Below are 26,135 nucleotides of genomic sequence, written 5' to 3'. Positions count from 1 at the left end.
TACTTGTGTAATACAAAACATTTGAGCTGGCATATGCTTCATAATAGGCATCTGGCTGTAAATTGCTACAGAAGATTGTCCACTCTTTTAAAAGTAATTTTTAAACACTTGACCAATTCAAAATGAGCTTTGAAATTTTAGTGAGTATGTAAATTCTGAATGTCCTTCCTTATGTGATGATTGAAGTAGTTCCAGTGGGTTGTTCTGGTAGTTTCTGCCACTGCTTTACCAATGTGTAAGAAATTTTTGTAATTCAAAGTCTGTATAGAAATATTTAATTTGTATATCTGCACCACTATTTATTAATGGAAAAGAAAATCAATAATAAATCATTAAAAAAACAATAATAATTCTAGTGCTTCATGCATTCCATTCCTGAAAAACCCATTTGAGCTTGGTTTTATTTTGAGAAGGAGTTTAACTTAGTTATTATTATTCCATAAATATTTTGTCTATGTAAAGAAGAAATAATAATAAGCCATAACATCAAATCTAATAACTTAATCTGAAATAATTTTTCATTAATGTTTCACATGGAACCAATGCACCTGAGAAAAGGGCAGGACAATATACAGAAAATTGTTGCTCTATTGCCTGGACTTGAAACAAATCAGATTATTGATCTGACTGTTACTTGTGCCCATAATGAGTTGTTTTAGGGAGCACAACCACCTGAAAACTATTTCTTTTGGGGAGCAGGGACCAGAGAGAAAGAAGAGAGGTAGCTCAGGGGTTTAGTTGTGTAAGCTGGTGTCACAAACAGCGTCATGAAAAAGGCACTGATAGTCCAAGGGAAATAGAAGGAAGGGCGAGGGTGGGGTGGACAGAGGAGAAAAGAGTAATCCTTTCACTGGCAACCTACTGTCCTCTGATCTCAGCTGTCTCATAAAACTTCACTTTGCAATTTGGTGAGGAATTCTCCAATCTGATGAGCATGGATGAGTGTCTTACTAGTGAGAGGTCCTAAGAAACAGGTCGCTCTCACTAGCTCCTAAGGAAGATATGCCCCAAGTCTTCCTCCAGCTCAGATCTCTTTTAGGACTTCTGTTCTTCCTCCTTCTGAATCCTTTTGGCAGATTCAATTTACATCATGCTCTGGGGATTTGATTAATTTCCTATTATTGGCTGAGTCTTGCAAACCCCTGCACTCAAGGTTGGCGAGTGTGCTGTTAAATCTTGGTATAGATGAGTTCTGCTCCTGCACATTCAACCTGTGGCATCTTTACTGCCTGGGACCATCCAACCAAACTGTGTTTGTTTGATGAGCAAGTGGCACCAGAATGTGAAATCTATCCTATTAGCAGAGTGAATAAATTTACTAAGTATGGAACTTTTAAGTGATTTTTACCATATGCCTTACGATCATAATTTAAATTAAATTTGCTCAAAATGGAAATCTAGATTCAAGCTGACATCATAACATATGACCTCCACTAGTAATGAAAATTGAAAACATGAGACAAGGACATTAATCACTGAATATTTTATAAGCTGCCCTGAATGTTCATCTGAAATGTTAACGCTATTTTATTATATGCAATAACAGCTTAAAGTAAAATTTTATGAACACTGTGAGGTGCCTAAGATAAGGCATTCAGACTCATTTTATTGTACTCTGGCTAAAATCTTTTGAGTCTTTAGAGAAGTGCAGAGCCACTTGCATGCCTAACCTACTGCTTTTAGTGCATGCATAACCTCCTCCTTTTACTGGGAGTGGAAATGTGAGCAGGATAGTGGGGACCAGATTTGGCAGCCAGACTTGTGAAAACTCAAATTTGTTCCTACATACCCATTTGCAGTAGGAAGTGTTTAATGGCCTCAGCATGGAAGTGTCTATGAAGTTTCGATCATTGCTTTCTGGGGTTTTAATTCTGCTTAGCAGTTTGAATTTGGTACTGGAGTTCTGATAGTAAGTTTTGATTTTTATTTTTAATACATAGCTGTAGTTGTAATGTTGAATGTAGCTGAATATGGAGTACAATCAGTGCAGTAAATCTTACTTATGCAAAACTGACCAGGACTGTCATCGAACAGATCTCTTCGGATGACCTGATGGAATTACCACTTTAAACCAACTTGTAGTTTCATTAATTTTTTGAGTCTTGATATATTTTCCTTGATTTGGGGTTTTGTACCTGGTATTTTATGATTAGCAGGTACAAAATCTATTTGATCTGAAAAGGAAAAATTTTAAGAATGTCTTTTTAACTTGATCTCAGATTTATAATGCTTCATCTGTAATATATGCCCTTTACATGTGAACTCTGTAACCCAGACTCTTCAAAATTTGATGTCATACATAGTTGGCTTGGTAGAGTCTGGAAAAACACAAGGTAAGTTGAATTATTAGTTTCCAAACTATTGAGGGCTGCTCGTTTACTGGGAGAGCTTCTTTGTTCCTACGTAGCTTGAGCCAGTGATTTAAAAATAAATGCTTTTATAGGTGAAAGTGAGCTGAATTGACAGTGAGCTGGTTGTAGCTTTTGTATTTTGCTTTATTGGGTAGTTCTAGTAGTAAACTGAATTTATTGAAGTAAATCTATGAAATTACCTTAATTGCCTGATCTCAATAATACTTTTAAGGAACTCCACTATTTGTGTGTTTTTATTTTAATGTAAAGTACATAGTGCAGCTTGTATATGCATATTGTTTGAAGGCTTTCAATGGTTGGTCTGTCTGATCCATTTTAATAGATTCCAGCCTTTTTCCATGACATCATTATTATAACAGACTTCCTAGAAAATATGAACAGCTGCTGTGTATTTTTTTCCTGTGTTTGATATTAAAAGTGTAGCAGCTATTCTGTTCTTTACAAATGACAGCAATAGGCTTGTCTGATGTAAAACAAAATGAAAAAAAGTCCAAGTAAGGAGCTGTGATACTGTTAACAGGCCAGTAATGTAACAGGTCCCCATGTATGAATCATTTCATAATGCAATAAGGGATTACTTATGCTGCTGTCATACTGGTCAAAGGTTGGTCCCATTTCCTTCCCCCCTCCTCCTGAACTAAACTGTGCATCATTAAAGATGATGAAAACAGTATTGTGCTCAGCTTCCTGGCCCAGATGGCAATTTGCTTGAAGAATTTTGCTGTATTTTTTTCCCCTAATATTCTTATGCAGACTGTGCATAGAGGTTTCAAAGTTCTTTCCAGTTCAGGTCAAGCAGACTTCTTCCTTGCTTCTCTCTGCTTCTTGGCACAGAGGATCACTTAGAGGTCACTTAACATGGAGCCTGGAGTATTAAATAGAACTAGGAATTCATCAATCTCATTGTTACATGTAATTTTCTATCTTGCTTCATCTGTGAAGACTGTGAATAGCTGAAAGGTGTCAGAGGGATGGGGACCTTTAGATCATTATATTCCATTCTGTCTGAAATACCTTTGTTGGAGTTTTAGTATCTTTCAGACAACTTGTGCAAACCAACCATGACATCTGGTACGTTTCATGCCTCAATATCTGCATTTGGCGCAGCAAAAGCAGCAGGTATAAAGAAAACCTATCCTTTCCATGGCTCTGAATAGAAATACACAACACTGTGTGGCTGACTTAGACACCAGACAAGTCTTAGACTGTAATGTGGCCATGAGACAGCTCATCATCCATTAATGCTATTATCTCAATCCTCTGTCTTTTGGAGTTCCTTCTTCCTTCATTTTCAAATAAGTCACCTGTATATTTTCTCCTGTGTATGGGGGAAAAAAGCAGCAACTAAGTACTGTTCTTTACAAAGCAGGGAGATGATCTATGCACCAGGTGTGTGGCTGTGAGCTGATTGAAAAGTGCTCAAAGAAAATCAATACTAACCTTGCAATGAGAAGTTAGATGAGGAATGGCTGCATTGCTCATGTCTGTGGTGTTCATCAAATGGTGCCTGTTCTGCAGAGCATGTAGAGAAATAATTTCATGAACAAAATAACAAATACCTTTTGGCAATTATCAGTTATAAGCCCTCCTTCATCTGTTAAGGACTCCATGAGAGACTGCTTGGCCTGTTCTCCAACAATGTCCTGAAGCAGTCTTGAAAGCACATGATACATAAATAATATTAATGTAAATTATTATTACCCCAGATGTGAGAACACATGAAAATTACCTTCTGTTTCATAACCACAGAAGGTCTATAAACTGAGTATATAATGTGTGATGCCTACAGAAAAATTTTGAGGTCATTCCTTTGAATATTTGATGCACCAAAGTTCTGAGCAACTGATGGTTGATATCTGTGGTTTCAGGGCTGTACCACATCCTGGATGGGAGGACAGCTTCAAACCACACAAACCCTTTCAAATGTCAGCTCACACCATGGTGGCATGGTTAACAAAAATACAGTTTTATTCCAGTGTTAGACAATTTCAGAAGCTGATTTTTTTTTTGGTCATCTCCTTGTTTACATTGAAATGAGTGTAAAAGTCTGATATTCAGTGGAACAAAATTTGTGTCTCATTTTCACTTAGTTTTTGCAGGTAATTATAAAAAGTGAAGAAACTGTATGTTATGTATAAAGTATTTTGAGACTATAGTTCTTGTCATACCACTTCTGCTCTGAGGAAAAAGTGTTTCTCATTACCCTAAAATTCCCCTGTATGTGGAAAACTGTAGGGACTTAGTCCTACTGATTTTAGCTTACTGTTTTTCTTCTTTTTTGAAGCATGCATTAAGAAATTAGTTTCTTCCTTCCCCTTCTCTCAACCCCCATATTGTTTTCAAAATTATAGTCCTCTGGTATTGCATTTCTGGTCAGTCTGGTTTATTTCAGGTGTGCAATCCGGCTGTGGATTGTTTTATTAGGTAATTTCTGTAAAGAAACTTCTTTAGAAAATCATTTTTCCACTTCCTACCCCCAAAAGAAGGTTCAAGAGAGTAATTGATATTTGCATAAATATATAGCAATAGGTTTAAAATATATGCCAGAGATAAATATTTGCCAGATCAGCTTATAAAAATTCTACTTACAAAATAAATTTATTTCGTTCCTGTTACTTGTATTTTAAAAATGCAAAATATCAACCATCCTGTAGAGATTAAACACTTCTTGGTGAAAAACAATTTTGCAGTCATCGATACATATGAACTACAATATATAAAATACCAAGTAATTTTACAATAATTACCACATCCATTCCGATTTGTGTGGCAAAGCAAAACTGCGGAGAAATTCCACCGAAATTAATGTGGTTAATCTCTAGTAACACCACTAAGTGAAACAGTAATAGGGATCACTCATTTGTAATTTGAATGCAAACAAATCTGTAATAAAATTTTCTACCATTTTTCAAACATGTCATGGAAAATGCTTTGCATTTGGCTTCATGGACATCTGAAATAAAACTTGGAATATGTCTTAGTAATATCATATGCCCACAAAATGTAATTCACTGAAAAAATATTTAACTGTAGCTTTCTTACTGACACCCTTCTTGCAGTGAATCTGTTCACCTGTGAGAGAACAGTGAAGAGTAGTTGAATATGGCCTGGTTTATAATTAATAACTGTATTTTGAATTGAGGGCAAGAACTGATTTTTCTCATTTGCAATACAAATGCTTTTCAATTAGATTTGTGCTACACTCAGTGGCAGACTGTGGAACAAAAAGTACGCCTTAATAAGCTGAACATGATCTTTCAGATATTTGTGCACCTCCCAGCAGAGCACCTGCCCATGCAGCAGGTCAGACAGCTGCTTCATCTCTTCCACCAGAAGTACTCAGAGCATCAAAGTACGTAAGACACAAAGAACTTCTTTGAGGCCCACAGTGCTTGAAAGGCTTTACTGGTTTCTGTTTTTCTCTCTGCTATGTAAATGTGTATCCTCATGATAAACCCTTTAGGGTGTAGTTCACATGTGTAAGTGTCACTTCCCAAGACGACTGGTAATAACAAGACTTGGAATGATATTTTGGGATGAAGATTTTTTTTTTGGCCTTCATCACCATCAGCTTTACACTGGCCCACGCTGGCAGTGAGTATAATCTGCAACAAGTTATTGCCTTTAAAAATGGTAGGTTTTTCTCTGTGACATGAGTTGGTGCCTGTTAGACCAAATGCAGAAGTCTGTACTGCAAACCATTAGTACTAAAGTAATTGTAATAGTATTGCTGCTACAGCCACGATATTCAAAGACTGGTAAGGGGGGCAGGGTTTGCAAGTCTTTTATTAGATGAACCAACATAGTTGAAAAAACCAGATGCTTCAGACAAACAAATCCTTCTTCAGGACATTGCAGGAAAGGCTTTCTATGCCCAGAAGCTTGTCTGTTTTTTCCAGCTGTATCAGTTCGTCTAATAAAAGATGTTGCCTCTCCCTGTAAACTTTGCTTAACTGAAACATGAGTATTTTTGTCAGCTCTTTAACAGAAAAGCCTGCAGCAGCATGGGCACGGTGCTTTGCTGAGATTCATATGTCATACTTCTACTCCTGCTTTATCTGCCCTGCGCTTCTCAGACATATGGCAGAAAGGGAGAATGTGTTCAATTATTAAGATTAATAGACATGGACTGACAAAGCTTATCAGAATAGTTGGTTTATACCTTTCCTTAACTTAAGCTTAAATTTTTGATGGAAAAGAAATTTTGCCCTCTATGGAGTCTGTTTTTTTTCTCCCCACTTGAGAGATGTGGGTCTTGTAGCTCCTGTTATTGCTGATTTCCCAGTGTGGTCCACCTGTGTATTGGAAGAGTTACAGAAGGGAAAATTGTTCCCTGGCCATTGCTCTGCTTTTCTGATGAGTCTGATTTTGTAATTTGCTTAGATCTGTAGTGATAATACTTACCCAATAGCTGGTCATAAGTCTCTTGCTTAGATTTCAAAAGGGCTCTAGGGCTCTCCTTGCAGAAAATAGAAGACAAAAATATTTGGTGGCTTAACGGGAAGTGTGTCTAAAAGGATTTGCTGTAATGCAAAAACAAAAGGAGCAGTGTTTCCAGCTAGAGCACCAAACATCTTGGAGTCCACTGTGGAAAATGTTTATAGTATTGTATATTTTTAATAGCACAGATTGAAGGAAAACAGCTTTTTGAATTATTTTGGGGACTAGATTCAGTAGCAGTGGGCTATTGAATAGTGGTCAAAGAAAACCCCTCTCTCTTGTGGGATGAAAGCAGGGAATCTATAAGGAATACTCAGCTTTCTTGTACAATATGCAAGGACAAATGCTGCTTTCAGACTCGCTGAGGGTCCTACATGTGCTGAGGGGAATTGGGTTGCAATGCCAGGAGGCTATGTAGGTGCCCTTGGGCACACAGATTATCAGGCTCAAGGTACTCCCAAGTCTTTCCACAGGGATACTGTGAAACCAGTGGATCTGTTGCCTTTCCACTCCTCCACTCCCAGGATGCCTCATATAAAACCTGTTTACTTGGGCTGGTTTTTAGCTGATATTCTCTTAGTTGTGTTTTGCTCAGCGTCTCCTCAGTGTGGTGGGCAGTAACATGTGTGAACCATGCGTGATAACTGTAGTGCCTTTATCTGTCTTGGGAGGATTTATCTCTTCTCAAGCAATAAATATTATTAAAGTACCAAAGTTCACTAGCAAGACCATCAATTTGTTTAATTGTCTTAGGCGTCTTTGCTGCTTTTATTGTGCTGTAGCAATGCCAGCTGTTGCTGAAGGCTGTAGCTGCAGGGAGAGCCTCGGGCTGCCCAGGAGTCCCAAGAAAGTTTGGCTTTTACGCCCCTGCAGCAAGAGAACAAATAGTTCTCTCTGCACATTGCAGAATGAGGTGTGAGTGAGCTGTCGTGTCGTCTCAAGGAACTGGACCAGAGAGTGAGGCTGAAGCCAGAGCTTGAAAAATGTAGCCTGTGCCTAAATGCCAGAGCAAAAAATAGTTGGGCTGGCATTCTTCCTGTTGTGTCCGGAGGCAGTGACTGATGAGGGCTTGGATTTGAACATGAAAAAAAGAGATGCCTCTGTGTTAAATCTACATGTAGACGAAAAATGAGTGAGGAAAGAAAAGTATGAGGGAGAAGAGTGTTTTCTCAGATGCTGCCTTCATGCCATGTGTTGTGTCCGTTACTCTTCTGCCTCCAGGAGAAAGGCATGTGCCTTCTTTGGTCTCTGTTGGTGTGAACTGGTCCACTTCCTCTAGATCACTAAGCAACTTCAAAGCTGTTAAACTCAACACCTTTCACCTTCTCTCCCTCCAACAGACTGATTTTTCTGAGTCCTTAAGTTTTGTGTGCTGAATTTCTCCCTTCCCACCAGCAAGTACTAGGATTTTTCTGGTTGTGCTGCCATGGGACTGCAATGAGTGCCAGGATGGGATTATCCTTGATATCAGCATTCTGGTAGGATGTGACAAGTTGGCCTGAAAAGAGCCTAAACTCTCTGTAACAAAGAGGAGGAAGACATCCTTCTGCCTTGAATTCAGCAGTGTTTTCACTGCTGCTTCATCCTTACAGGCAGCTGTTCCTTGATGCTCTTAATGCATCTTGCTGGTTCTTACGAACAGCCATGAGCTGCTGCAGCTTGGCACACCTCTACACAGCTGAAGAGGTATCCAAAAAATTGTTTACTTGCTTGCAAACATGAGAAGCCAGCTATTAGGTTTACTGCCCGTTCGTGTTTGGAAGATCATTTTACAGCCAAAAGAAAGCTAAAAAATCTGGAGACACTTTGGGATTTGGCTAGCTGAATGGATGGATAGGTTGTTTTCAATCCTTGATTAAAGCACAGTGTGTTGATGCACAAGGATGGAGAGGCAAACCAATGTAATTATAGTATGAAGTGTTGCTTAGGAGTTGAAATACTGATATATATGGTGTCATGCCAGAATATAAGGTGAAAGTCTGATATAAGCAAATGAATGGCACCTTTGGCCAAGAAAAGTCAAGAAGAGAAACAGAAAACATGACCTGAATCAGCAGAGAGATGCTAACACAGGCAGTTATGTTTAAGCTCTGTGTATGTGGGACAAATCAGTGTCATCCAAATCTCTGTTTAAAAAGTAATGAAGCACACAGCTACTACCATGAAAGCTTAATGTGCAAGGTCTGCTGTAAATTACAGTGCAGTGTATCATGTACAGGGACTCTGAATGCTGAAACTGGTGCCTCCCTGACATAATTTGAGGCATGTGTGGTAGCAATTCGAAGATATAAATTCTAATATATGTAACTTCTAGTGTAGTCTTGTTGACTTTTGCCAAATCTAGGCTAATAATAATAATAGAAAATATTTAATATTTTTGGTGATTTAACTACCTTGGAAGCCAATCTGTTGAACCTGAATAGCTTTGTGATGATAAAATAGCAGCATCAAAAATTAAGGGACCAGTGAGATTGACATGGAATCTGCTTGGTTTTTAAGTAATTGAGTTTTCATGGAACTACTTTGAAGGTTGTGAAGATTGAAATAAAACCACTGGATTTGTTCTCTTTGATAAATGAAAGGTAAATATTACTTATATTATTTTAACTTTTTCCAAGAAGAGTCTTACAACATTTATCTCTTACCCTTATCTGTACCCTCTTGACAAATGTTTCTTTTCTAGGTTTAGCAGTTAGCTTCATTTCTCTACTTCAGCAAAATTCCTCTCTTATTTCATCTCCATGTAAGTTAGTAGATAGGACTTTCCTTTAGTTGTTGTAAAACATTAAATTTTGCACATGTACAGTAATCATATTTTTTAATATTTGCTTTTCACAAACTCTTCAATGATTTTTTCTCTCCAGAAAACTTTTAAAATTTTTCCTCTTCTTCTTGAAGATTCTTCATCTTCTTCATCATCACATCACTTTGTACTGTAGACACAAGAGCCTCACTCTTTCCCACAGCCATGCACACCTTGTGGTTTGAAAAACAGACCCATTCTTTATGCATGCTTCTTTTCTCTTGGCTGGGAATTATTTGCTTTAAATTTCTCTTCTCCCATGTTAATTCTGGCTAAGTTGATTGGTGTTACTCTTTTTCTCTTAGTAAATCCATTAATTCCAAATTCTTCAGCTGCCTCTGAAGAATCTTAGAGCTTCTTCTTGCCAATTTGCTTCTCTTCCATCAGGGTGACCAAATCTCTCTTCTTTTTCCAGTGATAATCCAGAAGCTGCCTCCTCTCTGTTCTTCTCTCATCTCTTTGTTAATTTTAGAGGAGATAGAAGTGCTTTTGTCTAATGTCAGTCCAGTTAGGCACATGTTATCTAATCAATGACATTTTCTGGAGATTTGAAACCTTCTGGCTCCAGTTGTGTTAAGTATCTGACATTTTTGCTTTGGACTCCGTATCTTTCCTTCACTGGAAGGGGATATCATTACCCCAAACTCCTTTCTGTCATAAGATATTATGAATAAAATTATTTTCCTCTGTTTCAGCTTCTGGTTGCAGAAAACTCTAATTCTAACTTTAAGAGATGCCATCTTATTTTAAAAACACGACTCATTGCGTGCTGCGTTTATTCCTTAGGAAAAAAAAACCCCAAAACATTTCCAGACAAAATGGTTAAACTATAGATCGTTACCAGTACGTTTTCATTCAGAATTTTGCTTATTTGTAGTTAATCTTTCAGCTGCTTTATTTTTAGTTTAATGATGAAAGTTTATAGTCAGCAAATAAAGTAGCAATTTGTCATGGTCACTCAGAAGTTAAAAAGCCAGCCAGATGCTGGCTTTTTCATTCTCTATTCTTGTGTTTTGCAGTAGCTAAAGTAGAGTGTCATAGAGTGTTAACTGTCTTAATGCTTTTAAAACACTCATGACTGCTAAGCAAAGTGTTTGTTCTTAGAATAAAGAGTAAAAACACAAAATATTTCATACTCTTGAAAGATTTTATTTCTATTCCTCCATTTTTTTCTATTAAAAGATGCCACTATTCTTCCTCCCAGGTGATTTTTTTTTTTTTTTTTTTTTTTTTTTTTTTTTTTTTTTTTTGTGCTGACACTGTCTTGTCCGCTTGGACCAAAGTTGCAAGCTGCACATCTGGCTGAACCATGTGTGTTTGCTGCAGGAGAGATGAGACACCCAGGTTTTTGTCAGAGGTTCTGTGAAGCTGATATATGGCACAACAGATGATGCCATGAATTATTTTATGGGCCCTCACTTTTGAGTGCCCAATTTCTTTTGACTCCTACAGCTCAAACATTTCTCAACTGCTATGTGAGATATTATGTGTGAATATTCCTCTGAGACTGGTTTCCCACCAGGATTTTGTGACTGCTATGAGCATTTCTAAGTCCATCCCTTAGTAATGTTCAATTGCTATTGACCAATTCCAGCCTAACTCCTGTGATGCTTTGAAGCACAGTCACTGAGTTTCTGAAATAAAGCTAGAAATCATGTAAAAAAGATACAGAAGGTCAAAGTAGTGTGCCCCTTGAATTTTTTATGTGTATACATATATAAAAGTATATATGTATACATATACATTTGTAAGGATATATATAAAAGTGCTATATCAAAGTTCTGAATTCTCTTTGCATTTACTAGTTGTGGCTTTTTAAGCTGCAGGAAAACTGGACAAACGGACTTTCCTATGCTGCTGGCTTCCCAGATTGCTGGACAAAATTTGTTTGCTTGTGTTAACAAGCAAGTACATAGAGGTAATCAGCTTTTGACTAGTTATATAATTACAGGGAGACGGAGATGTGTGATGATTTCATTTTTTAACCCCATGGGCCATACTGGGCCATAATTCGCTTTCTTGCCGCATGTTGTTCAGCCTTGCTATAAAACCATAAAATCAGTTTGCATCTACGTGAAATGGGACTCAGGATTGCTTTTCCTGGGTTTTTGGTGTTCTTTTCAGTTACTAACCAGTCAGTAAATGTTTGGGAGTGATACAGGCATAATGCAGTGAAACTAAACAAAAAAATATTTTTTAAAGGAAATAGCCAATGACTTCTTGAACGTTGAATAATTTTTGATAATTTAACGGAACACATGGACTTGTGGTCATTGCATTTTATCCCTTTGCAAAAAAAATGTTGGGAAGAGTGATGGAGAATGAGCCAAGACTCTGAATAATTGTGGAAATATCCATACCTGACTGAATAAATTATGATCCGTGATCAACCAAAAAATTGTGCTACACAGTGAAAATTTTTCCATTCATCTCCTAAGATGTTTTTTCTCTCTGCCTCTTTGTCAAATCCATCATTTAGACTAGATGCATTTTCAGTGTCTTTATATAGCGTATTTTGGATGATTCTTTTATTGTCCATCCACCTGCCTTTTTCCATGGCCTTTTTCTTTTTTTAAGAAACACCAGTCTTAGGATTAAAGGATTCTTTGGATTGTTGAACTAAATGATTCTGTTAATACTTGACTAATGAGAGAAATTTTCACTGGTATGAGGTAAGTCTCAAATCAATAAAATTCATATAATCAGCACTGAAGAATAAGCAACATTCACCAAACCGTAACTCAGAGAATAGGAAAGGTTGAGGAAGCAACATAAATATGAGCCATCAATTGCCATCCTGGTGGCAAGGAGAGCCAACAGCTTCCTGGGCTGCACTGGGCACTGTGCTGCCAGCAGGTTGAGGAGGGGATCCTGCACTTCTGTTCAGCACTGCTGAGCCACATCTGGAGCTCTTGGGCCAGTGCTGGGCTCCTTCATACAGGAAACACATGGATATAGTGGAACCAGTCCAGGGAAGGCACCATTAAGGTGTTTATGGGACTAGAGCATCTGTCCTATGGGAAAGATTGAGATCTGGGACTGTTCATCTTGGAGAGAAGGAGGCTTAGGGGGAACTGGTGTGTACAAATATCTGAAAGGAGGATGCAAGGAAGATACAGTCAGGCTCTTTTCAGTGGTGTGCAGTGATGGGAGGAGAGACAATGGGCTCAAGCTGAAATTCAGGAAATTCTGTTTAAACATGAGGGAGAGGGGGAAGTTTTTACTGTGAGGGTGCTCAAACTCTGGCAAAAGTTGCCCAGAGAGGGTGTGGAGTTTCGATCCGTAGAAATGTTAAAGATCCAACCAAAGCCCTCAGAAATCTATACCAGGTGGCCCTGAAGGATGACTGCATTAGATTCTCTCCAAAGTGCCTTAAAACCTCAACTGTTGTGAGGTTATACTAAATAATAAATAAAATTTGGAGTTTTGTCTTTAAGATAGCTATCTTATTTCTCATCAGAAGTGACCAAACAATTTATTGATTGGCTGATTTATTGGTTGATCTGAAAACACTGTAAGCAATTATCCTTTTCCACAATAAACAAATATACTACCATTTTCAGACTTGAAACACAATGATGAGAGCATGGAAACTTAGTTTAAAAAAAGTAAGAGCAGCCTTTCATTTAACACACTGTGCATTCCTAGATAATGGGAACTCTTAAGAGTAATTGAGATGGCACTAAAGTTACTTTTATTGTTGCCAACGTAGCTTTTGGAATGTTTCATCAGTTGCTTATTCATGTTGTGTAGCATTTTGGATTACTTTGTGTTTATATAAATGGTGGTCACCTTTTGGTTAGAAGTCATCCTTCCCATGGGAGGGTCTGAGAATGTAAAACAAAAAGTGGTAGTGTAATATAAAGCTGATTTGAAACCTATTTCAAAATGGTGGTATTACTTAATCTCTAATTTCCATGTAAGCTCTGTAAGTGGATCAATAATTAACTGTGGAGTGGGTCAAACAGTCTCAGGTAGGGCTGCACCTCTCGGACCTCATTCAGATTTCTTATTGAGGATGGACCCAGTGTGCCCCGTGTTTCTTCTTCATTTCCTTCTTGGTTTTTCAGAAGAAGGAAGCTTGACAGCATGGAAAGATCAAAACTTGCCATGAAGTCTTGGTGCTGTTGACATGATTTATCACAAGGTTATAGAAACAGTTGCTGTTAGATTAGTGTAAACTCTATGTGGTTCTATAGCTGTCATCAACAGCAGAATCAGTGTTGGGATTTGTTTGTGGATAACATAACCAAGGATAACATGTGTCCCAGTAGCACTAAGTCTTAAATCAGGGGGCCCTGATACATTAGAATGTCTTGCAATGATGTTTACATTACTACATTCATTGTGTGAAGAAAAGGAAGGTGCATGAACATAGCTAGGGAAATGAGGACATCAAATCACAGTGATCAAATCAAAGCTTCTACAATACTTGAGGCATGCCAGACTGCAGTTACTAGCTCTACTAGAAAATTAATTCTATTAGGACTGCAAGAAAGGAATCAATTGAATTTGTCTGAGAAACACTTGGGTAGTTAGTTTGTCTTTCCCATGCATTTGGCGTAATTCTTATTCTTTTATGTTATATTTCTCCTCCAGTGAACTCATCTTCTGACTGTCACACATATGCCTGCAATATGTATTATGGAAAGAATTTGACTCTAATCCAAATATTTAGTCTGATTCAAACTTGCCCAATTCATTGCATATCATTACCTCTGTTTTCCTTCTGCTATGAGTAGTGTAGCTGTCCAGCAGCTTGCATCCAGCTGTGAGGCCAGACATGCAGCTGTTCAGAGAAGTCCAACGTCAGAAATAAAATGAGACACCTATGAGAGATGTATTTGTAGATAAGTGGCATAATTTACTCTCACAGTAAATGAAAACAAACCATCAGCACCTCTGAGTCAGCGAGCTGCCCAATGGTGAAGTTCAAAAATAGCTGCACATGTTAAGTAATACAGGCTGAAATGGATGAGGCTTCTCGACTTGTTTGCTGTTTTTTGTTGTTTGTTTTTTTTAGCCAAAGTGATAAAGTGAAGGCATGATGGACTGCAGAACCTAAGTAAACTCACTGTTGTTAATGTTCAATTCCTTTGGGCTTACTTGTGCTACAGTGGCACTGCCATACAATGCCATAAAAAACCAGGCACTATTAGAGATGTTTTCCCTTCGTTATTCCTACAGGTACTGTTTTACTGTGCTTGAATACAAGCTCTGCACATGATTTTTTTCAGAAGTGTTTTAGAAACTTTTGGATATCCTATTGTTTCAGGACTTTTTAACACTGAAATAGAAGATTACATATACGTGGTATAGTTGCTTTTATTACAAGAATGGATCAGTTAAGTATTAGTTCTGATATATGTCAGGCTTGCAAATTAACTGTCATTAACTGCTGAGTATGGTTGGTGCTTTTTTTAATTTAACCCACCAATCATATGTTTTGAATATTTCTGTCTCTTCCTTCCCCATTAATCACTTCCTCCCTTACAATATGTTTCTAATCCACTTCTTAATTGTGTGGAATCCTTTTAAGCAATTCAAATTGTGATTGTTTTCCTTCTTGTAGGCATTAAGAGACGGTTATCTTGCACATAGTTTATTAAGTGTGGTCTTGAAAGCAGTGATTAATTAACAATGATTGAGGGCGTAACTGAAAATATTTATACAGACTGACTTAAGGCAAAAGAACTTTTGTTGTGAATATTTTCTTGTTCTAAATGAGATTAGGCTCATTTTAAGAGCAAAAAGGGGAAAAGGGGGGGATGCTTAGTTGTATACCTTTTGTGCTGACAACTTGCTGATGTCTTTCAGCAAAGTGGGCTCTTCACGTTGTTTGTTGTCTTGTGCTTCAGGGCAACATTTATTCCCTGGGAGAGCCAAGGCTGCTATTTTTGCCCAGACAAAAATTATTGGACTGTGTTGTTATAAAGCTACACAAGTGTAGTTAAACTCAATGCCTTGTTTCTTGAAAACTTCATTTTTAAGCGGTATGAATACCTGGTCCTACACAAAAATTTTATGGAAGCAGCAGAAATTTTGATGTAGCATTTGTTAATTGTGTTGCAATGAACAGAAAACTGAAACCACATTCTGCAAATTACCTGCTGTGTGGTGTCTTTATGTTTTTAATGGTCTTCTCTTCAAAAGTCCTTTTACAGTATTGCTTCAGTTGGAAAGAACAAATAGGCTATTTATTAAGTGTGCAGTCAGCAGCATTTCAGCTAATAATGAATAAGTGCTTACAATAATCTATCAACAGTAAAGGATTTTTTAGAGTCATGTATGATCTTCCTGTCTGCTCCCTGGAGTCTGAAATATTTATTGCTCAGAAACAAAGACCCTTAGAGTCAAAGGTAAGCAATGGCATGCTGAAAGAGCAAGAGCATGCCTGTAAACAGGAATATGGTGGAGAGTTAATAATGGACCTCTAGAAGGGCCCACTGTACATTTAGTCTTCTTTTTCCACCCCATCCCTTCTTCTAAGCTAGGAGGCAGATCTCTCTGGCCACATCCATTTTGAGTTCATGCATAATCATGTATTTTACACACACTCATTAATGAGCAAGGAGTGCAATGCTCTTACATATTGTTTTTCACCAAATAAATAGCACTTGGTTCTGCAGTTCAAGTGTATTGTTAATTATTCTGGGTAGATTCAATGTTCTTGGAGGTTGGACCCTTAAAAGGTGCTTGAGTGAAAACTGTTCTTAAACATGTAAAGCCATTATGACTGCATGGCCCATCCCTGTAGTAGAGCAGTGGTCGTTGACCACAGGTCTTTTTCATGTCTCAGTTCTTCAGATGTCACAGGATAACATCTGAAGACATGGATGTCAAGAAAGCAACATAAATTAAAATTAAATTAGTCTGTTTTCCATCAACTTCCTGCGCATGTCATGGTTTAGGAGTAGTATTCTCCAATATGATAGTCTCTGCTCTTCCTCCTCCAGTTGAAAGCACAAAAGATCGTGGGCTGAGGTAAGAACAATTTACTGGAGCAACAATGAGATACAAAAATGAACAGTAACAGCAACAATATTAATAACAAAGGCATGATACAAGGAAATTATTTACATGTAAAATAAACCAAAAATGGACCATTTTTCCCATTATGCTTTTTCTTCATTGAGGGAACACCCTTCTCCCTGGAAGTGAGAGTCCCTTACTTGGGGTGAGGTAGTACCAAATAACATCCCAGCCTTAGCCATGCTCCCCTCCTGGCTACTGGGAAAAATTACCCTGTCCTGGCCAAAACTAGGACAGAACAAAAGCTAATAAATATTACAGTTCCGGATTCATGAAACGCCAGCCAACTTGAAAAATCTGAATTTTATTTTACTTTGAGTTGTCTACAGATAAATTCTTTAAGATTAATAGAATTCACTTTGATGAGTGAAGAGTATTAGAATGGCTCATAATGCAAGGATTAATGAAATATGATAGAGTTTCATTGTGATTTTTGGCACTTGTGTAGAGTTTCAAATAGGCATTGTGAAGGAGGAGAAAAAAATTTGCTGTTTTGTGGTTCCTTAAAATGTATTCCTTCTGGCCTTTGAAATACTAATTCTTTTCAGGTATGTTTGATTAAAATAATTTCACAGTCACCACTGACAGCACTGTGAGATTATCTGCCTTACACACCTAAATAAAAATGAAATCAGTGCTGCTGTTAAAAATGTAGTTTGTACTTGTCAAACCTGACAAGGAGGAGATAGCATGTTAGCTAAAGAGATCAGAGTGTATAATCAAGAACAGACTCATCATTTAGATTATGGGGGAGAAGAAACTAGAACCCAGGAGACCCAGAATCAAAGGACCATGAAGTTCAGATTTCACAAAGCTTGACTTAGGTTTTCATTTTCCAGAAACAGAACAATGTGCGCAGCCATGTGTGATTTGCTGCCTGTAGTCTATTTCCCCCAAATATTTTGCTGGAATCATAAAACTTTGTTACTTGAAAGAATGTGGAGAATCCTGTGGTCTTTATAAGTGAAGGGACCTTTTGTGGGTTTAGTATTTCCTCTTCACTTTTACAAGCCAATTTTCTTCAGTGATAGTCATTCTCTTTGTTCTGTGTTAAATCAGTATCTGAGGTGCTTGTTAAGGATGCTTTAAACTTTGAAAGTAACTGGTGATATTTTAGTTATGACTAAACTCATAATTTTGAGCTTGGGAGGAAAGTTTAAGGAAGTATTTTTTAAAGGAAGATTACACTTTCATTACAGTTTGTAATGCAGGTGGAATGAAAAGTTTTGAAGATATGCTGCGCTGAATTTCTAGAATGGAGTTTGCCTTTATAGATTCCTATCCATATTCTAACCAAATTTCTTACATGGATTTGTATTAGGTCCATAGATGATTCCACACTTGTGTGTATGTGTGTATCTAAACAGTTACAAGGGCGATTGCTTTTTTTTGCTGGTTTAGGGGAAGATGTGCAAAAACCCAAGGACCTGGTTTCTGGACACCAGAGTGCCCTTCCGTGGCAGCAACTCCTTTTCTTCTGTTAGTGTACATTCCTACAAGAATAAATACGAAGGAATACATGTATTCCTAGACGAATACATGCACAAATGTGTCATCTAAATTTAGAGTGTTGAAAATTATCTCTATTAATTAATGACTTCACACATTTGCTCTCCCACTGAAAGTCTGCAAATCATTCTGCCCTTCTGCCTTTTCTCCCTCACTTTCAGCATTTTTCCAGGTGTTTGTTCATATGGACAGCTTTTAAACCTGCATGAAACATTAGGAAACAGTGACATCTATGAAAAATAAAACTGAAATCATTAACAGGATCAGTTTGCCTTTACTGCTCAGTCATTTAATCTTATAAATACCAGCATTATGGACTAGATTTTTTTCAGTGAAAAAAGAAATGCCACTTGATTTATTTTCACTGTAAGAGCTCACCATCCTCTGCATTATTGTGAAACCAGCATTTTGTGATAACAGATCACCTATTTTTATCAGACAATCTAAGGTGATTGATGCAGAGAAGTAGCAAAGGGGCAAGATATCAGTAACAGTTTTTTTGACTCTACAATACAGGGTTTTTTTACTCTATTGATGCTTAGATTATGTGGTTCAAGTTGTTTACTGACCTTTTATGTAGAATAATTCAACAAGAAGGCATTCTGAACAAGTCATCTATAGGTGTGTCTCCTTTGTGTTAGCTGCCTTGTGCTATAGCTGGGTCTTCTATTGCTTATGGCATTTCTGAATAGGGAAGCACAGTGATATAGCTGAAAGATTACTCTTGATTTACTCTCTGATTAAACAACTAAATTAGTTTTAGATTTTAAAAATGAGTACTGCATGTTTTGACTAACTTTGTTTTCAAAGATTGGTGTCTCCAATGAGTGTCAGCTGAGTGAGGAAATGAGAAACAATATTATACTAAACAATCACTAGGGCATTGGCCTGCAGTTCATCAGTTTTAAGAGATGAGGAAGGAATTTTTGTCAAGTGTAACAAGTTATCATGCTGCAAATTGTGCTAAAAACTATTCCTTATGCTTGACTTCAGGCCATAAAAGCTCAGGTATGCACTGGCATCTTTTCCCACCATTCACTAAATAGGTTTTTGACTAGACCTATAGGCATACTATCTCCTTTACTGAGAATCCTCCTGCTCTGACTTTGGCCTTCCAAGATTTTGCAAGTTGTTATTAGTGACCCAAGTGTTGTCTTAACCCTGCTTTCCTTATTCATTAGTGAACACCAACATCCATCCAATCCTTCACAGCATTTGCATGCCTGTAAGAATAATTCAGTGTCTTTAAATTATAAGAATAACACAATGTCTTTAAATTCTTTGGATTTCCTAAAAGCATACTGAAGCCATCTTCATCAGTGTCTGCACAGCTGACAGACTTCCCTGCTGTGCAGAGTAGGCTGTGATGAAGACTGAGGACTCAAGCTCAGAATGACCACAGTTTCACATACATTGGATTTGAAAATGTGCCGGCCTAGATGACAGATATTGCTATTCTTGTGTGGTTAATATAGGTTTGTCTAAGCTTTAGCTACATTATGAAAACCCTCAGAGGCGCTTATTTTCTTATTTTTCTTGGCTGGAAGAAAGGTAACACTACAGAATGTTATAGAATTTGCAGCTCCAGTCATCTGCTCAGCTCACTCAAAGTTTCATTTATTAAGAAGAGAAGACAAGAAAAATTTCTAAAGGATTTCTGTCTCACCTTAAAGGGGAGTGTAAGCCATCTTTTACAGGGTGTGACACACAATAGTTGATTCCAATATATACATCTTCAGTTAACTTCCTTCTTTAAACTAGGAAATGTAATTACTGCCTATACAGATAAAACTTAGTTCTGTGATGTTTTTATAGAATACCTTAAACTTCTAATTTTGGGTGAACTTCAGAGGTCAGGAGAAAAAAAAAATCCATAGTCAGGAAGTAGAAATAGACTCAAAATAATTCAAATTATCTATCTTTTAATGATTGATTTACATACAATACTGAGATGTTGGATGCTGGCAGTAATGCAGCAGAAACCCTCAGACGGCTATTGACCACTGAAATATTGGAAGAAAATTACGGTCATGGTGTACCATATTAGTCTTGTACTTTACACTTCCTTGCTAGAGAAACTAAATTCTGAAAAAAATCTTTCTTATACAACATTGAAGTCAAATGATTTAAGCTCCTTATGACTAATACTGGAGGTACCCTATGTGAAAATGGTCAGTATAGAGGTAGAAAAACAAGTCTGCTGTTAGTAGGACTTTGGACAGCTTTGACTCTGCAAGCCTCACAGGCTTCTTCAACCTGTGGGATGAACTCATAATCTACATTTGGCTTTTAGCATCGATTTTTTCCCTATTTGGCAGGAATAGCCAGGGAAGAAGTCTTCATTTAATTGAGGATAAAATTCACTTATTCATTATATGGAATAAAAACACGGTGTGCATGAAGACACAGATGGAGATTTTCATAAAGTAATCAAATTTTATATAAGGTGTTTGAGTGTTTGTTGAGGCACAATATGTTAAGGTAGTTTTCAAAAGATTTAAAAATAATCTTGCAGACCTTTAAAGCTATTTTGTGGTTTTAGAACTTTTGGCTTGATTCACTGTACCATAACTGATGTAATGAAAGAAAACAGAATAAGATGCTTTTAAAAATACACAGAATATTTGGAATATTTTTCAGTATTTAAACTGGTTTATAGTTGCAGAAATCCAGGCTTCTGGGCACAATTTGAATTTTAGTGTCTGCTACAATCTTTCAGTTTTATAGCATTACTGGAAATCATTTTTCCTTACTGCTGGGCGCATTGCTTTCTTGCCAAATAACTTGAATCTTTCACACTACTGGTTTTCCTTTTTCAAGTTACTCATTCAGCAGGTTTTTTCTTTCTTTATGTTAGACTAGGTGATTATGAAACTTTGCTATTATTCATCTTGCTAAAAGGTCATTTTGGAACTGTATTGGTCCATACTGTTCAATTACCATTCTGTGTCCCATGGGAATTATATTATATAACTACAACAGCCTTGTGAAATTTATGATAGTGTTGGCTTATTTCAAGTAAGCCTGTTACCTCTGATTAATATTAGTGTTAATTCTAGGTTTAGGGCTAGCTAAATTGCATTTTAAGAGTCTGACCTTAAGTGATATAGTAACAACTGTCTCATTACCAAATTGCAGTTGCTGGCTATGCAAAATGCAAACAAAAAAGCAGCAGTAATAATGCAGTAATAAATTCACTTTTTTTTCTTGAGCTGTTCTTTTACAAACTGCAGGCTGTGATCGAGCTAAACCTTGCACATGTTTAATTTTGGATGTCATGGTCGGTGCCATTGACTTCAGTGATCAAAGTAGGAAAGGCCTACTAGTTTCCTAGTACTAAAGGACCCAAAAATGCACGGTTGGCATTTACTCCAAAGCTCTCCTGTTCCTGAAAATCTTGTTGAAGGATTTCAGAAACTTAGAAAACATTAGGGTGACCTAAATTAGTGTCTAATTCTTCTATATTATGCACACTTCAGCTGTGAGGTTTTAATGTAAGTTACTGTTTCTAACGCTGGGATGCTGCCTGTGAATTTTAAGAGGTTCTGTTGGCATTTTGTTTAAAAAACAGTCTCTTTTTTCTTGAATTTCTGACTATCACTGCTTCTTTCTCATTTGCTCTCCTCCAGAAGTCATCCTCTGAGTGTTGCCAGACTTTTGCAGCACACTTGAGTTCATGATTTATGTCAACACACTACACTGTCCTTGCATTATTTCATGTTGTGATGCTGGCTTTCTGTGCTGTCACCTGTGCAGTAACACGTGCAATGCCAAACAAACACATGGTTATAAAGCCAGCCTTCACTAACAGCCGTAGTTGTGGTGTCCTCCTCTCATTCTTGTTTAAGTGTCTTCTTTTGCTCCTTTTTGTGTGGCATGGTAGTAATGGGGTATGGTAAAGTGATGCTGTAGATGTATTTACAGAAGTACAGGAATGTGCATGTTACATTAAAATTATGGGCTTTTCCTGAAAAAAAAATAAAAATCTAAGATAATTCCCTGTTTTAAAGGTGTAGATGCCCAAGAATAAGTTTTTCACATTATGCTACACATAAAGCTATGATAAATACTTTAATTTCTTACTCAGTTTTATGAAACCACTCTGGTTTCTGTTTTTTGCAGGGATTTATTCATGGCAGCTTAAAGGTTTGATGGAACGATATTATGAAACTGTCATGTACATGATTGAGGATGAGAGCTATGTGTAGGAGCTTTATGACTGAGAAACTTGTAATGAGCAAATTAGTTACACTTTGCATCTGGCACTTCACCAAGGCTTAGCAATTACCCACGTCATCCAAGTGTATTTTCATTTAAATACAAAAGTTTTCTGTGGCATCACTGACAGGCTTCTAAACCAAGGTTTTATAAGCAGTGTCCATTTAAACAAAGTCAGCTTCAGTAATGGTGTGTTACTAATGATCATCTTAGTTTTTCAAGCTGCATAATAAAGATAAATCAATCATATGAAAGGAGAGCCTTAACGATGTGCACAAGGTACTAACAGCACTTTCAAGAGCTGTTGTTGATGAAAATAGTTGAGGAAAAGCAGTAAGACTTAACATATCTTTTAATATAGATGCAGTAGATAGAGTTTCTTGTTTGTTCCAAAGTTACTATTAAAACTTTTCCACCTGACAGAGCTGCAAAAGGATGAATTAGCACTGGCCACAACCTCAGTGGTAACCTCAAAGGTGTGCAGGGATGCTGGCCATGGGATGCCAGGCTGTGCAGCTAATCACACACACTTGATGGTCCTATAAGTCTTGGAACAGACTGGAATTTATGTATAAATATTGTTCTGACAAGGAGAATTTCATGGTCATAAATTTTCTTAAAAATAAACTGATTTTAAGATAAACTCCTATAGCTCTTAGTGTTAATGCAGTTATGATATGGTTTACATGTTACTTGGGCAAACCTCCCAGTTATGCCATCCAATGTATTGATGACATTTATCTGCCTTTGTGGTGCCTGCTCAGAGTGTACACTGAGGCATGCAGCAAATACATATTTTTTTGAGCTGATCTTGCCATCTTCTTTTCAATTTCCCTTACTTTTCGGTTTCAAGCTACCCATATCACAACAGTCCAGTCTCTCAGTGGACTTATAGAGATCTGATTTTTAAAATTTGAAACTTTTATTTATTGTAGGCAGGATTGTGGGTTCCTGCCACCAGTGATGTCTCATGCTTACTGTCATACTGTGCATAATTACTCCATATGAATTGGGATACCTAATACCTGACCACTGACAGAAGTTTTGAGACACAGTGTTAATATTTATTCTTCATCCCTCTGTGAGTACTTATACAATCTTAATGCTGTTGTGGGAATTCCATTATCGACTCACACTTTATTCAATTTGAAAAACTTGTTTCAAAGAAAACATCTTTACAGAATTTTTTGACATCCACATTTCCTGGGAATGAAATTCTATAATCATAGCTGGATGTGCACTGTAAAGGGAGCTAAAACAGAAGTGTTTCCTCCTTTCCTCTTCCTTTTCTCCTCCCCCATTTTTCCACCTGTTTGCAGAAAGCTGTCATTTTTCCTTTTTTTTTTTTTTTTTTTTTTTTTTTTTTTTTTTTTTTTCATAAGAGCCTCATAATTACCCTTCTGTGCAGGAAAGTCCTGCAGCATCTGTAAAGCTGGCAGCAGGATGGTATTTCCAGGCAGGAGGGGTGGGGAGCCCATCCATGGCTTTGTCTGAGCAGCTGAGAACTCCATCTGAGCTGTGCCGCGGTGTACATTAACAGCGACCTGTGCCATCAGCAAGGAAAGCCCTGAGCAAGTGTTGGGGCCAGTATTTATAGATAGCTACGTAGCAGTCCGGGAGAGAGACACAGAGAGGGAGTGCAAGAAAAATCTTGGCTGAACTGAGGGCAATTTTATTTCAGGTTTCTGTTATTTAAGCAACATTAAATAAAACCCTTGTGCTTCCATCTCCTCTCTGAATTGTAGCAGTCCTGCTTCACATGATGACCAGGTGGATGCTACAGATTTAAAACAAGACATTTGAGGGTAAGTAATGGATTTAGTGTCACTTTTACCTCCAGTGTCCCAGCCAGCTCACTGCTCTTCAAGGACGCTGCATCAAAGCTTGGTGATGTGACTGAAGTGTGGTGCTGCCTGTGTGTAAAGATGTTCTGCATGTGGGGAGTTTGCATACAGTTACAGAGGAGTGGTGTGTAGTTTCTTCATTTAGCAACATGCTTGAAAAGGTCAGTCAGCACACCAACTTCACACTCTACTTCCACTACTGAGAATAGTGGGTCATTTAAAATACTGTCTCATAGTAATGTCTAGGTTGTGGCTTAAAGCTTCTGTTTCTTAATGTATGGCTGGTTTTACTTGCATGGCAAGACTGCTGTGCACTGCTTTTAGCAGCAGAAAACAAGAAAAAAAGTTTGGCTCAGTCTTCTGTCTTTTGTTGTATTAGCAATCAGAGTCAATACTCAGTCTTTCTCTGAGGAGCAGGACAGTAATTTAATGGATGTTCTTACATACTTCAGTTTAAAAAATGAATGATTTTTAAAAAGCTGGGGAGTTGAGTGGGTTATTAGGAGAGAAAAATTCCCCTTCCTTCGTGAATTGGTCAAGGTGACATAGAACACGCACCCCTGCAGGATATTCCCTGATAACAGGGGAAATGATTGTTTACAGCAAACTGTTAAAACCAAAGTGAAAGAGATTCTTCCTCTCCTAGCTTCACACAAGCAGCTCCCTACAGCTTTTGAAAAATGAACCTTTTTCCATTACTCACAGTATCTTTTTCAACAGCCTCCTCAATACATACAGGCTGGTGAGTTCATTAGTCTTCTTTGTTTGCGTATTCTAGGGTGTAATTTTAAAAGCCAGGTTACCTAAAAAGGGGATAATTCTTCTAAAACTCTCTCCTGGCAGCGACATGTGAAATCTGTACAATTCAACATTGATGTTTACTATGGTTAGTTCAGAGAAGATTAATGTGTTGCTTAAAGAACACAGAGTTTCCCTGAATGAAATTTATCAGTTGACAGCCCTGGAATTACTTCTTTAAGTTAAGAAAATATAGACTTTGGCACTGGTTGAAGATTTTTGGGGGTGAGTGGGAGGGTGGCTTGCAACTTCAGAGGGTGTTAGACACATACTGAATACGTGTTGAAAACAAAAGTCTGTTGAAATAACTTTAAGCTTGAGGCTCAGACTAACAAATAAAAGGAAATGCAAGACAGAGCTCACATTAGATCCTTAGCTGTACTTGTTAACACCAATGTTTTGCATGCAGGGGGTGCATAAGATAAGCACCTATCCACCTGTATAAGATTTAGCAAGTAAATGACAAGAACAGTGGTGTTTTCCAGATAAATAAGGCAGTCTACAAGAACCTGTAGAAAACCATGTCTGTATTTCAAGATCTTGATGATAAAGATCATTATTTCCTAGGTGTATCATTTAGTTCACATTTTGGTTAGACACTGTTACCACGAGAAACATTTAAAAAAATACATTGCAAAATGCAACAGAAATTGGGGAGACAGAAATGTACATTAAATGGACAATTCACACTTATAAAACTAATCTGCTGAGAAATCCTCTCATTACAGAGCTATTCCGGTGCATAGACATTGAACAAAACCAAACAAACAGACAAAAAAAAAAAAAAAAAAAAAAAAAAAAAACAAAAAACCAAAAAAACCCCCCCAAAAAAACCCAAAAAAAAAAAAAAAAAAAAAAAAAAAAAAAAAAAAAAAAAAAAAAAAAAAACAAAACAAAACAAAACCAACCCGAAAACAACAACTGCCTTATAACTAGTGAATTTCATAGAGGACAGCACTGTCACATCTCTTTCAGGTTTATAAATAAATGATAAACGCAAGATGAAACTTCCTATTTTTTTCCTCGTCCTTACCCAAATTTATCTGTTCTTCTGTTTGAAAGTTATATGGATGTTCTTTGTCTAGTATCTTGGCCAAAATGCAACTAATAAGGAATAAG

At 37.3% G+C, this 26,135-nt stretch overlaps 1 protein-coding gene across 3 annotated transcripts in view; it reads left to right on the top strand.

Moving 5' to 3' along the window:
• The window catches only part of BMPR1B (bone morphogenetic protein receptor type 1B), a 226,893-nt gene that overhangs the window by 90,093 nt on the left and 110,665 nt on the right, over positions 1-26,135 (top strand). The window contains exon 4 of one of the 3 annotated variants that reach the window (XM_083862303.1): positions 11,436-11,533. The exons of the other annotated variants lie outside the window; for them this stretch is intronic. The gene's annotated coding sequence lies outside the window, so the exon portion shown is untranslated. The remainder of the gene's footprint in view (positions 1-11,435; positions 11,534-26,135) is intronic. 3 annotated transcript variants of the gene reach the window in all.

This window comes from Zosterops lateralis (genome assembly GCF_965231275.1).
Source record: "Zosterops lateralis genome assembly, chromosome: 5".
NCBI lineage: Eukaryota > Metazoa > Chordata > Aves > Passeriformes > Zosteropidae > Zosterops > Zosterops lateralis.
The sequence above is the reverse complement of the archived record's forward strand: the minus strand, read 5'-3'. Positions and strand labels throughout refer to the sequence as shown.